This window comes from Crinia signifera, chromosome 5 (assembly GCF_055691185.1).
Source record: "Crinia signifera chromosome 5, ASM5569118v1, whole genome shotgun sequence".
NCBI lineage: Eukaryota > Metazoa > Chordata > Amphibia > Anura > Myobatrachidae > Crinia > Crinia signifera.
Window position 1 is genome coordinate 220,295,010 of NC_139221.1, and position 12,480 is coordinate 220,307,489.

Here is a 12,480-nt window from a genome sequence, read left to right on the forward strand (position 1 = left end):
TTCTTTCTTTTCAGTGCTCCCTGCAGACCCCCAGGCACTGGGTTCCCCAAGCCATGGCGGGGTCTGCCGCACCATATTTACGCCACTGCTTCTTTCATGCTGAACAACTGTCTGCAGAGGCGCTATTTGTATAACAAACACTTTCTGTATGAGAAGTGGATAGCAATAATGCAATCAACATACATCATACATCTACAGTATATTTGCCTTTTATGGGGGTTACTGCTGATAGAAAATAATCATTAAAAAATGTAACAATACAATACAGTTTAGATCATTTCAATACATAAAATAGAAAGAAACATTTATAAAAAAAAAAGGCTATCCAGTAATACCGAGGCCAAGCCCACCACTGATGGAACAGATACAATGTTACTATTTTAATATATGAAGGTAAGAGGGGATAATGATTGATGCCCAACACATTTTAACAAACGTTTGGGAGCCAAAACAAGACAATGGGGCAGATGTATTAAGCCTGGCGTAGAGATAAAGTGGAGATAAAGTGGAAGGAGATAATGCACCAGCCAATAAGCTGTGTTTGAAATATGACAGTTGGGAATTGATTGGCTGGTGCGTTATCTCCTTCCACTTTATCTCCAGTTTATCTCTTCGCCAGACTTAATGCATCTGCCCCAATATTTCTAGACACAGCAAATGGCAGAATTGTCACTCTGGACCTGGATCTGTTCATGGTACTACAAAAGATTGCCCTCATCTTGGCAGAGGGTTCGACAATACCAATTTGCCAGTCATTTCTATTAACATTCCACTCAGAATGTAGCAGGAAGAAATCTTTAAATATACTTGCCTGTTTGATTGTGCATTGTTTCAAATAGGAATTGGAGTTTAAATTGAGCTTAACGTAGAGTAACTGACTAACTAACTCACCTTTAACAATTGGATTGGATTATTAAAGTGGTTTAATAAAAAAGAAAAGTTTTTCCCTGTTATTGATATTATTTGCAGACAGGAGCCTTGAGATCTTTCAGAAGGATACAATGGGCCAAAATAGCAAAACAGTAATGCAGTTGAGGAGAAATCATATCTGCGTGTAAATCATACAGCCAATTAGGGTATCCTAAAGCTGTAAAATGATTTGCTATGTGTCCCCTCTGGCATACTTTTGTCACTTGTTCCTTGGGGACTAATTAAATCAGATTGTGACACACCAGCTTCAAATAACCAAATGACAGAAATAGTATGTGTGTCGTGTAAGAGAATGGGCAGATATTGCAGAGATGATAATTTGTATGGAGAACCTTTGACTTTTCTGCTTTATTTACACTCTCATATACACCGGAGAATTTGTTTCGTTATTCAGGTGTCAGGAGAACAGGGCTCCAAGCCTCATCTCTGTCAATGCGTTGTTACTAGCTGTGGTTCCAAGCGTAAAATATCACAACTGACTATGTATTCCTAATTCCCTTCTCGGATGAGTAATCCAAGCAAAACAGATCCAGAAATGTATGTTGCAGAGCTAATAATTAGAGACTTTTGCCGTAAAAATGTAAAATACTTGCAAAATATTAAAATATACAACAATAAATGTATTGCAGTACAGTATTGTTATTTTATACTACTTGAGAAAAAAAGTATTTTTTGCTTTCCAATAACTAAACAGTAGATATCTGTGATGGCAACAGAAATCTCAGGGCCTGCTATACTTATGCTAACTCGGTTTAATTAATTACCCTGTAGCATGTGCACTTCACAACGTTTCTATCCTGGTATATGACTCTGGTAACCGGACTGGGGGGGGGGGGGGGGGGGGGTGTTTACATTTGAGTTTTAGTATTTCCTTACTATTGCGCCTCTTAAATATATTCTCCTTTTTATCAGTGACCATCTCTGATAGCTGATGAAAACGGGACACTGAGCAATATATTACTGAGCAATATATTGGGTGTTTTGGGCTCATCCAAGATTTGGGACCCCTCAGAAACTTGGGTTCCCCTTGTACTCTGCTGTCTCCAAGCCTGCCTGTGGTTAATTATTATCAAAATATGGTAATTTCATTGTGTTTTGGGGAAGATGTTTCCTAGCACGGCGCCCGTCGGGTCTATCGCATGCCTTAAGTTTAAGGTACTTAAAGCATGCGATTGACGCGATGGACCCGATTTTCTGTCAATCACCAGTTTATTTGCCGGTAAAACAGAAAATCGCGTTGATGGCGTCCATCGCGGGCCATTATAATGGCCCGCGATGCGATCGACACGATCAACGCGATTTTATATAGGGAACAATGGGAAATGGGCCACTATGGCCAATTTCTCTTTGTATATGGTTATAAAGTATGGTTAATGCCCCCACATTGTTAACGCCACCCCACTATTGACGCCAACCCGAAGCGTGGCGAGCCCGCGAGGGGTGGCGGTATGCATCCTCCGACCTTTTCATACGCGAGCCACCGAGACTGAAGCGTGGCGAGCGTGAAGTTATGCGCGTCCGCTCGCCACGCTTCGGGCTCGGTGGCTCGCTGCGCTCGCCACACTTTATAAAATCAACTCCACGCCAACGTGGATAGTGGGGGTATGAAAAGGTCGGAGGACACGTACCGCTGCGCTCGCCACGCTTTGGGTTGGCGTCAATAGTGGGGTGGCGTTAACAATGGAGGGCAATTTCACCCATCAGGGGGGGGTTTGCAATTAAAATGCAGAGTTTTGGGGCTTTTTACATTAAAATCAATGTAAAATTAGGTCTCAGGGACCATTTTACATTGATTCCAATGTAAAAATCGCGTTGATCGCATCGCATGCGATTTGGTTGGCATGCGATGGATGCGATTTTTCCGACCCGATCAATACAATCAAAATCACAGGTGCCGTGCTAGGAAACAAGTACTGATGAAACATCATGTAGGATAATCTATTCAGGCCCTAATGCTGTGTACACACGATCCGATTTCCTTTCCGATGTTGACGATATAGTCAACATCGGATCGGCATCGGATCAACATCGGATGCAGATCGCAAGGGTATTAACCCATGCGATCCTGATCCGATCCCGATGCGCGTTCACGTATCGGAAGCCAGAAAGTCTTTGCTGCCTTGTCTATATAGTGCAGAACTGCACTATATAGTCAAGATAGGATGCAAATCGGATGTGCCTTAAGATCCTATCCACGATCCTATCTGATCAGATCGTGGATAGGATCTTAAGGCACATCTAAAGTGTGTACACACCATAACCCACATTATTATTATTATTATTATTATTATTATTATTATAAATATTGGTGTGACAGCCCCACACGTGTTTCGGAGCTGCAAAACATGTTTGGTGCCTTATAAATAAAATATAATAATAATAATAATATTATTATTATTATTATATTATTATTTTATAAAGTGCCATCCTATACTATTACACTTTACAATATTTAATTTAACATCTTTTCACTTTAAAATTCATTTTAAGGGTCATCTATAAAATTGCAAATCAAGGGTCTCCCCAGTGCACCTGTTTTTGCTCAAATGTACTACTTTTTATTTTGCATGGCAAGATTAGTTAATGAGACAAAGAAGAAAAGGCTCTTTCTGTTTAGAGATTAGCGTGGAGGTTGGCCCACGGTCAGCTGGTGGACTAGTAGTAATCTAACTGCTGTTGTATGTTAGTAGCGGGCATTTATGATGTCAAGAGTGAATCGCAGTGCCCCCATCATCATTATTATTAACTATGTTATAAATGGCAATATGTAAGGCAATAATTAATGTTTCTTTGAATAAATGCTGGGTTTACTCCTTGCATCTGGAGAAAAAATGTAAATGAATAAAAAAAAATTTATCCATTGCTTATAAAATTAGGGTCAGTAAACAATTCCACATTTATTGGAAATAATCAAAATCTGTAGTGCTTCCACAGAGCCATCCAAGTAAACAATATGTATGCAATAAAATTAACAGTGTACTGAACATCTTGGATCTAATCAATAGTATTCTTGTGTCCCTGCACATCAAGAACTTTCTTCATAGTGCACATATGTTCCAAATATCCGTAAAATAAATAAAAAGTATCCCCAGACCCAGTTCCCATTTCGGTACTCCTTCCTAGAATCTCACACTTGTTTTCCATGGATTGGACTAACACTATGGCCTTTATTCAGATCTGATCGCAGTACAAATTTGTTTGGAAAATTGCCAAACTCATGTGCACTGCAGGTGGGGCAGATGTAACGCGTAGAGAGAGTTAGATTTGTGTGTTATTTTGTTTCAGTGCATTATTTTTACACTGCAATTTAGATTTCAGTTTCAACACACCCCACCCAAATCTAAAACCCCGTACACACGGGGGAGATATATTGCTCGGCCATATATTGCTGAGCAATATATGGCTGAGCAATATATTGCTCAGTTTCTCCTTTTCATCAGCGACCAGAGATGGTCGCTGATGAAAAAGAAACTGCAGTGGAAATCAGCTGGTCGCAGGAGCATGTTCCTGTGACCAGCGATCACTCCAGGGGTAAAAAAAACGGGAGCGCGCACCCGGCGATATATCCATATTTCCCGCGATATTACACAAAATCGCCCCCGTGTGTATGCACCTTAACTCTCTCTGCACATGTTACATCTGTCTCACCTGCAGTGCACATGCTTTTTACCATTTTCCAAACAAATTTGTACTGCGATCAGATCTGAATAAGGGCCTATGTTGGAGCAAGAGAAATTACATTAAGATTTTATCAACATTGGTCAAAGAAGCCTTACGAAAATGTTTTCAATCTACAGATTAGTATAACATGGAAACGCTACATGCAGGGGCTCCATTTTCATTTTTAACCCCTTCCTGACACAGCATGTTTTTGCCTTCCTGACAGAGCCCTTTTTTTCAAATCTGACATGTATCACTTAAGTGGGGATAACTTTTTTTTGCTTTTACTTATCCCAGTGATTTTGAGATTGTTTTCTCGTGACACATTGTACTTCAAATTAGTGGTAAATTTGGGTCGATACAGTCTGTGTTTTTTTGTGAAAAATACCAAAATGTCGTAAAAAAATGGAAAATTTAGCAATTTGCAAAATGTTAAATTTTCTGCTTGTGAGACAAATAATCATACCACTCAAAATAGTTAATAACTAACATAGACCATATGTCTACTTTATGTTTCCATCATTATTTCAACTTCCTTTTATTTTTTTTGGACACTAGGAGGCTTACAATATGAATAGCAAATTTTCAAGAAAATTTCAAACACTGATTTTTTTAGGGACCAGTTCAGTTCTGATGTGACTTTGAGGGACTTGTATGTGAGACACCCCCATAAATGATGCCATTTCAAAAACTGCACCCCTCACAGTATTCAAAACAGCATTTTGGAAGTTTGTTAACCCTTTAGGTGTTTCACAGGAATTAAAACAAAGTGTAGGTGAAATTTCAAAATTTCATTTTTTTTGCAGATTTGCAATTTTAATACATTTTTCTAAGGAACACAGTAGATTTTACTAGAGAAATCTGACTAAAAATTGATTCCCCCAATTCTTTTGTTTTCATAAATATCCTATATGTGGCCCTAGTGTGCACGTTGACCAAACCACAGGCTTCATAATAGAAGGAGCACCTACTTGATTTTGGAGCCTCCTTTTTATGAGATTATTTTTTAGGCACCATGTAGGTTTCTAGTCACCATAAGATGCTAAAAGTTAGGAACCCCCCCACAAGTGACCCCATTTTGCAAACTACACCCCTCAGGGAATTCATCTAGGGGTATAGTGTACATTTCAAACCCCCAGGGGTTTCACCAATTGTGGTACAACTGGGCAGTGAAAATGAAAAATTATTTTTTTTACACAAAAATGCAGTTCTGGCTCCAAATTTTTCATTTTCACAAGGAATGAAGGAGACAAAGCACCCCAAAATCTGTGCCCCAATTTCTCCCGAGTACGGCAATGCCTCACATGTGACCAAAAAATACCATTTGGGTGCATGGCAGGACTCAGAAGGGAAGGAGTGATTTTTGGATTTTGCAGCTCAGATTCTGGTGGAATGTTGGTGGGTGCTATGTTGCATTAGCAAGACCCCCGAAGCACCAATACAGTGGAACCCCCCCACAAGTGACCCCATTTTGCAAACTACACCCCTCTGGGAATTCATCTAGGGGTATAATGTACATTTCAAACCCCCAGGGGTTTCACCAATTTTGATACAACTGGGCTGTGCAAATGAAAAATTACATTTTTTTACACAAAAATGCAGTTCTGGCTCAAAATTTTTCATTTTCACAAGGAATGAAGTAGACAAAGCACCCCAAAATCTGTGCCCCAATTTCTCCCGAGTACGGCAATGCCTCACATGTGACCAAAAAATACCATTTGGGTGCATGGCAGGACTCAGAAGGGAAGGAGTGATTTTTGGATTTTGCAGTTCAGATTCTGGTGGAATGTTGGTGGGTGCTATGTTGCATTAGCAAGATCCCCGAAGCACCAATACAGTGGAACCCCCCCACAAGTGACCCCATTTTGCAAACTACACCCCTCAGGGAATTCATCTAGGGGTATAGTGTACATTTCAAACCCCCAGGGGTTTCACCAATTTTGATACAACTGGGCTGTGCAAATGAAAAATTACATTTTTTTACACAAAAATGCAGTTCTGGCTCAAAATTTTTCATTTTCACAAGGAATGAAGTAGACAAAGCACCCCAAAATCTGTGCCTCAATTTCTCCCGAGTATGGCAATGCCTCACATGTGACCAAAAAATACCAGTTGGGTGCATGGCAGGACTCAGAAGGGAAGGAGTGATTTTTGGATTTTGCAGCTCAGATTCTGGTGGAATTTTGGTGGGTGCTATGTCGCATTAGCAAGACCCCCGAAGCACCAATACAGTGGAACCCCCCCACAAGTGACCCCATTTTGCAAACTACACCCCTCAGGGAATTCATCTAGGGGTATAGTGTACATTTCAAACCCCCAGGGGTTTCACCAATTTTGATACAACTGGGCTGTGCAAATGAAAAATTACATTTTTTTACACAAAAATGCAGTTCTGGCTCAAAATTTTTCATTTTCATAAGGTATGAAGGAGAAAAAGCACCCCAAAATTTGTGCCCCAATTTCTCCCGAGTACGGCAATGCCTCACATGTGACCAAAAAATACCAGTTGGGTGCATGGCAGGACTCAGAAGGGAAGGAGTGATTTTTGGATTTTGCAGCTCAGATTCTGGTGGAATTTTGGTGGGTGCTATGTCGCATTAGCAAGACCCCCGAAGCACCAATACAGTGGAAGCCCCCCACGAGTGACCCCATTTTGCAAACTACACCCCTCTGGGAATTCATCTAGGGGTATAATGTACATTTCAAACCCCCAGGGGTTTCACCAATTGTGGTACAACTGGGCAGTGAAAATGAAAAATTAAATTTTTTACACAAAAATGCAGTTCTGGCTCAAAATTTTTCATTTTCACAAGGAATGAAGGAGACAAAGCACCCCAAAATCTGTGCCCCAATTTCTCCCGAGTACGGCAATGCCTCATGTGTGACCAAAAAATGGCAGGACTCAGAAGGGAAGGAGTGATATTTGGATTTTGCAGCACAGATTCTGGTGGAATGTTGGTGGGTGCTATGTCGCATTAGCAAGACCCCCAAAGCACCAATACAGTGGAACCCCCCCACAAGTGACCCCATTTTGCAAACTACACCCCTCAGGGAATTCATCTAGGGGTATAGTGTACATTTCAAACCCCCAGGGGTTTCACCAATTTTGATACAACTGGGCTGTGAAAATGAAAAATTACATTTTTTTACACAAAAATGCAGTTCTGGCTCAACATTTTTCATTTTCAGAAGGTATGAAGGAGAAAAAGCACCCCAAAATCTGTGCCCCAAATTCTCCCGAGTACGGCAATGCCTCACATGTGACCAAAAAATACCAGTTGGGTGCATGGCAGGACTCAGAAGGGAAGGAGTGATTTTTGGATTTTGCGGCTCAGATTCTGGTGGAATGAATGGTGGGTGCTATGTGGCATTAGCAAGACCCCCGAAGCACGGTGAAATTATGAACCTAATAATCCATAGATGTGTGGTATATTTTAAAACACTCCTTTATACATAGGCCGGGTTTGTCGGGGCAAGTGTCACACTGGAAAATAGTTTGCTTTCTTATTCCCTTTTTATAGCAAACTTTGCACCTTTTTTGTGTCCTGCCCTTTTTTCCAGTGGAGGGGATTTCATCAGGAAAATGCTGCCCTGGTACAATACGGGGGCCAGTACTAGAAGTACTGGGGCCCTCTGCCTGCTGGTTCCCAAATATTAGGCCCTTTATGACTTCCTCTTGAAAGTGCATAAATGTCCCCCTCTGGCTGGTAGAACGGAATAGCACGTAAGCGTTATACAGTGCCATCTGGATGATATACACGGCCAGCTTCTTGTACCAGATTTTTGTTTTCCGCAGGGCACTGTACGGCTTCAGTACCTGATCTGAAAGATCCACTCCGCCCATGTACCTATTGTAATCCAGGATACAATTAGGTTTTGAGGTGTGGGTACTGGTACCTCGTACAGGGACGGAGGTGGTACTGTCTCCGTGAATTGTTGTCAGTATAAGGACATCCCTCTTGTCCTTATATTTGACCAACAACATATTTTCGGTGCATATTCCCCTGCTTTCACCCCTTCTCATTACTTGGGCAATGTGCGTTTTTGGGAGGCCTCTTTGGTTCTTGCGCACAGTACCGCAAGCTGCTGTACCTCTTGAACCAAGGGCCTTAAACAGGGGGATGCTGGTGTAAAAGTTATCCACATAGAGGTGATAACCTTTATCCAGGAAGGGGTGCACTAAATCCCAGACAATTTTTCCACTAACACCTACGAGGGAGGGGGGGCATTCTGGCGGTTCAATTCTTGAATCCTTCCCTTCATATACCCTAAACCTGTGAGTGTACCCTGAGGTGCTTTCACACAGCTTATACATTTTTATGCCATACCTTGCCCTCTTACTGGGAAGGTACTGGCGGAATTTAACCCTTCCTTTAAAATGTATAAGGGACTCGTCTATGCAAATAAATTTATCTGGGATGTACATCTCTTCAAATTTGGCACTGAAGTGATCAATGACCGGCCTGACTTTGAATAGCCGGTCAAAGGTGGGATCATCTCTGGGTGGGCACTGTGCATTATCGTTGTAATGCAAAAATTTAAGGATTAACTCAAAACGAGTCCGGGTCATGGCCATACGGTAAAGTGGGGTGCTGTACAGAACATCTGTACTCCAATATTGCCTAATTTCTGGCTTTTTTACTATGCCCATATGAAACACCAGACCCCAAAACGTCATCATCTCTACTGCATCTACAGGGGTCCACCTAGCAAATGATGACGTGGGGTTTTGAGCAATAAACTGCTGGGCATATAAATTAGTTTGGTCCACCATTAAATTTATAAAATCATCAGAGAAAAATAATTTGAAAAAGTCAATTTCTCTGAGACCTGTGGAATCAAATTGGATTCCTGGGATGGCCAAAAACTCAGGAACCTGGGGCTCAAAATTGTCTGGTGGTGGGGTCCATACGAGATCAATTATTGGGGGGGGGGGTCTCAGCTGCTCTACGGGGGCGTCTTTGAGGGGGTCCCTCATCACTAGAGGAGGAAGAGGAGCTTAAGATGAATCCTTCAAATTCCCCGCTTGCCTCACTGGCTGTGTCAGAGTTAGAGGCAAGCATGGCATATGCCTCCTCCGCTGAATACATTCTTCTGGATGACTGGGATGACATTTGGGATGACATTTTTATTTTTGTGTTTCTGGTAATGAAATGTTTCAACACGTGTATAGTGTAGGGGGGGTACAAACTTTATTTCAATGTAGTATGTAGTGTGTATGTAGTGCAGAAAAAAAAAAAAAGGTCCTGCGCCAAAAATTGAGCACAGATGTTGGTCAGTAACGTCCGTCACTGAACAGCGCTCAAAGGCAACAGGAATTTGATCAAAAAAATTTGATCAAAAAAAATTAAAAAAAGACCCCACAGCACCCTCAAAAAAAAAAAAAAAAAAAGGTGATCAGTGATGCGACACTGATTACCAGTGAGGGGCAGCAGGTGCACAACCTTTGGTGCAACTGACAGTGCAACTGGCAGGTATATATAAAAAAAAAAACCTCTGCACCCCCAAAAAGTTGCTGATCACCTCAGATATAGTGATCAGCACAAAAGGGGGGGCAGCAGACACAAAATATAGCACTCTCTATCACTCTCTGTCACTCTCTGTCACTATCTCTCTCTATCTCTCTCTATCTCTCTCTATCTCTCTCTATCTCTCACTATCTATCACTCTATGACACTGCAGCAGCAGCACTGACAGTTATATATATAAAAAATAACCCCTGCACTCCCAAAAAGTTGCTGGGGGTGCACAAAAGGGGGGCAGCAGACACAAAATATAGCACTCTCTATCACTCTCTGTCACTATCTCTCATAGGTGTGCGCAGCCCATTGTCTTAGGAGGTGCACCATTGGAGGGGTGTGTCCATCACCACCTTCTGGGCGTGTCTTAGGCATCAATGCAAAGAAAATAAAAGGTGACTTATTTATGTATATGCACTTCAGAATTAATCATTCCCCTTAAACACACCAGGAATTTGGACAGTGTGCGCTGAAGGCGCGCTGCAGACATTTACACTGTCATGCCCGTTCCATATAATGCCACACACTGTAATGCCCATTCCACATAATGCCACACATCGTAATGCCCATTAAGCATAATGCCACCTACCGTAATGCCCATGAAACATTATGCCACCCACTGTAATTCCCATTACACAATGCCACACATCGTAATGCCCATTACACATCATGCCACCCACTGGAATAACCAGTACTAATTATACCCCACAAAGCAATTCCCACTACACATTACACTACACACCATAATACCTATTACATATTATGCCACATAAGTGACGCTTACCTACATGCTCGTTGCTAGGGGTTACATGCTTCTTGCCAGGGGTTTCATTCTCATTGCCATGAGGGATTACATGATCATTGCCAGGGGGAAGTTACATGCTCATTGCTAGGGGGAGTTACATGCTTATTGCTAGGGGCAGTTACATGCTCATTGCTATGGGGAGTTACATGCTTGTTGCTAGGGGGAATTACCTGCTCATTGTCAGGGGGATACATGCTCATTTCCAGGGGGGAGTTACATGCTTGTTGTCAGGGGGTTAAATGCTCCTTGCCAAGGAGACTTATATGCTTGTTGCCGAGGGGACTTGCATGATTGCTGCCAAGGTGGGGAGGTGATACATGTTCATTGTCCAAGGGGTTAATTTTTAAAAAGCATGGATGAACAATGGCTGCAGCTGGCTCCTGCTCGGTGTGGCACACTGGCAGGCAGAAGCAGAACTTACAGGTCACAGGGAGCTCACTGGCACACTGGCAGGCAGAAGCAGAACTTGCAGGTCTTCAGCTCCTCATACTCAGACAAATTCCACACACAGCAGGCTGAGAGCTGCCACAACTCTTTATCCCAATTTTCCCTCTAAGAATGGCAGAGGGCTAGTCACTGGAAGGGCCACGCTGCTCAAGATTGGAAGATACTAAAGCACTCTCCCTTTACAAACGTGTTAACTTATTGACAAATCAGCAGCCTATTCACCAGTGTGTACCCCTTCCAGCCCCAATATGTACATCATCCCCTGCACTGCAGGTGGGAGACCAGACCAGGCAGGCGGGATGTGGTACGGAGCGTGCGTGCTGTGCACTGTGATCGTGACGTCTATAGGTAGGAGCGGGCCAGGGCTGGGGGCTGACTTTATGGAGCCGAGCCAGCGCCGCAGCGGCAACTCCCGTTATGCCCCCAGCCACTGTGATCTGTTTGGTGGCGTGCATGCTGGAAACTGGCTGCGGCCGGCAAGCAAGCCAGTCCTGATCGCCGCCGGATGTTGCAATCCTGTGGGGGGTGTCGGCGTTCATTAGGAGGTGCCTGTGCACCCCTGGCACCCCCCGTGCGCACGCCTATGCTATCTCTCTCTATCTCTCTCTATCTATCACTCTATGACACTGCAGCAGCAGCACTGACAGTTATATATATAAAAAATAACCCCTGCACCCCCAAAAAGTTGCTGGGGGTGCACAAAAGGGGGGCAGCAGACACAAAATATAGCACTTTCTATCACTATCTCTCTCTATCTCTCTATCTCTCACTATCTATCACTCTATGACACTGCAGCAGCAGCACTGACAGGTATATATATAAAAAAAAACCTGCGCCCCCAAAAAGTTGCTGATCAGTTAATTTATACTGATCAGCACAAAAGGGGGGGGGCAGCAGTCAGTTGCACACGCAGTACAGCTGTATATATATAAAAAATATATAGCACAATCTGTCACTATCTCTCTATCTCTCTCTATCTCTCTCTATCTCTCTATCTATAACTCTATCACACTGCAGCAGCACAAAATATAGCACTCTCTGTCACTAGCCCTCTCTATCTCTCTCTCTCTCTATCTCTCTATCTATAACTCGAACACACTGCAGCAGCACAACACAGCA